The sequence below is a fragment of the Oratosquilla oratoria genome, chromosome 3 (genome assembly GCF_046742065.1).
Source record: "Oratosquilla oratoria isolate Oo_2021 chromosome 3, ASM4674206v1, whole genome shotgun sequence".
NCBI lineage: Eukaryota > Metazoa > Arthropoda > Malacostraca > Stomatopoda > Squillidae > Oratosquilla > Oratosquilla oratoria.
In genome coordinates, this window is record NC_134779.1 from 77457692 (window position 1) to 77460191 (window position 2500).

The 2500-nt window shown below is 40.5% G+C and overlaps 1 protein-coding gene across 1 annotated transcript in view; it reads right to left on the reverse strand.

The window, feature by feature from the left end:
• The window catches only part of LOC143018888 (ATP-dependent DNA helicase Pif1-like), a 10976-nt gene that overhangs the window by 6601 nt on the left and 1875 nt on the right, over window positions 1-2500 (reverse strand). The gene's annotated exons all lie outside the window — the stretch shown is intronic.

Sequence of the window (2500 nt, forward strand, 5' to 3'; positions counted from 1 at the left end):
TTCTGACATTTACACACAATTCCCAATTGCGTAATTCTCTGTTTTCAGAGTTGTGATTGGAAGGAAAGAGACCATACAACACCCGCCCGTCTGACCCTCCCTCGCATCGCCACTGAATCTACTCTTCCCAATTCCAAACCCAGTCTGGGGACAAACAGGCAACGCTCGCCCCACCTGTGGCTCATCAGGTTTGCGCTCGTCAGCGGTGGCGGTGAAGAGTTATCTCCTTGCTGCTCCCGTTCTGGTCACTGATCTCTTCGTTGACGTCGGCAGGCGGGTGTATACCGCCCGTCTGCCCCCCCTCGCACCGCCCCTTGATCAACTCTAGAAGGACTTCAAACCCAAAACCTGGGGATAATCAGGGTACGCTCGCCCCCCCTGTGGCTTATCAGGACCGCCCTCTACACGCGGAAAGTGAAATCAACTCACTTCTCGTAAGATACACACATACACCTCTCACGAACAGAGCCACAACACACGCACAAACATCTACACTTACTTTTTCTTCGACTAAAATTCGCTTCCTTTCTAACTTTCTCTTCTACTACATCTTCTCATTTCAGTTTACCTCCCACTAAAGATTTTTCCGTTTTTCCACCTTTCTCTACTACTACGCCTCCTACCATTTTCTAAACTTTCGTTGGTGATCCTAACCCCGTTGGTAATCCTAACCTCCGGCGTCAAGCGCTGCCCTCCAAGCTCCTGGTCCAGTTCTCCTAAGCCACGACAACAAATAAGCCCCTAATCGCTCGCAATTCGCCCGGTGGCAATAGCCCTCTTTTATACACTACTATCTTTTCATTTTCTAACAGACGTTCTTCCCCTCCCACAAAACCCGATCCCGCGCAAGCGAGGTGGTCTTTTCTTGGAATCCAGAATCCAGAATCCATTCCTTTGAAAAAGCATACCTGCGAAACTAGTCAGGAATAAACTCAAGACTAAGACTCCTGTGTTTCCTATTCCGCTTACATCAACCTGTCAGAATGTCTCAACAATAATAATAATAATAATAATAATAATAATAATAATAATAATAATAATAATAATAATAATAATAATAATAATAATAATAATAATAATAATAATAATAATAATAATAATAATAATAATAATAATAATAATAATAATAATAATAATAATAATAATAATAATAATAATAATAATAATAATAATAATAATAATAATAATAATAATAATAATAATAATAATAATAATAATAATAATAATAATAATAATAATAATAATAATAATAATAATAATAATAATAATAATAATATAATAATAATAATAATAATAATAATAATAATAATAATAATAATAATACATACATACATACATATACCAACGCTTTTTTCCCCCTTACAAGGGAGGTAGCCAAAAAGGGAAAGGCATAAAAACACTCCCACCCATTTCATCCCTACATACACTCCACACCCCTCCCACCCTCCCTCTCATCTGAGCACCTCCTGGATGACGGGTCATCCCTGCACCCTGCCCACCGCCCTGGGTCAGAAGCAGTGTCGCAAGACACAGCACAATCACAGCAAGGCCGATTCATTTAATTGGCGACCCCCCCTCTCCGTCCTCCCTTGCATATAAGGAGAGGACGGGGAGAAAATCCCTTCGGGCTGCGTCAAAATCTACTCACACATACTACCCCACCCCCCACCCCCCTGCCCATTCCTCCTCATGCAATCACAACATCATCCATATACAACCATTCTCCACTCACCTCTGTCTTCCGTCCTCTCCCTTCCTTCCTCAACAGACATTCCCCTCTTCCCCAAAGCCCCCTTCACCCCATCCATCCACCTCATCCTAGGATGTCCCCTCATGTTCACTCCCTCCACATCTGCCTTCCATACCTCTTTTACTAGTCTTTCTTCACTCATTCTTTCCATGTGTCCAAACCATCCTAATATTCTTTCATCAACCCTATCTCCCAAATCCTTTTTCACCCCTGTTCTCCTCCTCACCTCCTCATTTCTCACTCTATCCAGCATAGTAACCCCCACCATACTTCTCAGACACCTCATCTCAAACACATTCAAACTCCTTCTCTCTACTTCTCTTATGTTCCACTTTTCTTCCCCATACAGTGCTGTTGGCACAATCACTCCTTCATACAGTCTTCTCTTCGCATCCATTCCCAAAGGTCTCTACCTCAATACACTCTTTATTCCACCAAGGCATTTACTCTCTACTCTCTATCTACATTCTACCTCCACCTTCACTCCACCTTTTCCCGCTACACTCGCACCCAAGCATCCAAAACTATCCACTTCCCCCAGTCGCTCTCCCCCAACGCCCACCTCCAGTCTACCGCCACCCTCACCCCTGTACATCTCATGATAATAATAATAATAATAATAATAGTAATAATAATAATAATAATAATAATAATAATAATAATAATAATAATAATAATAATAATAATAGTAGTAGTAATAATAATAATAATAATAATAATAATAATAATAATAATAATAATAACTAGCGG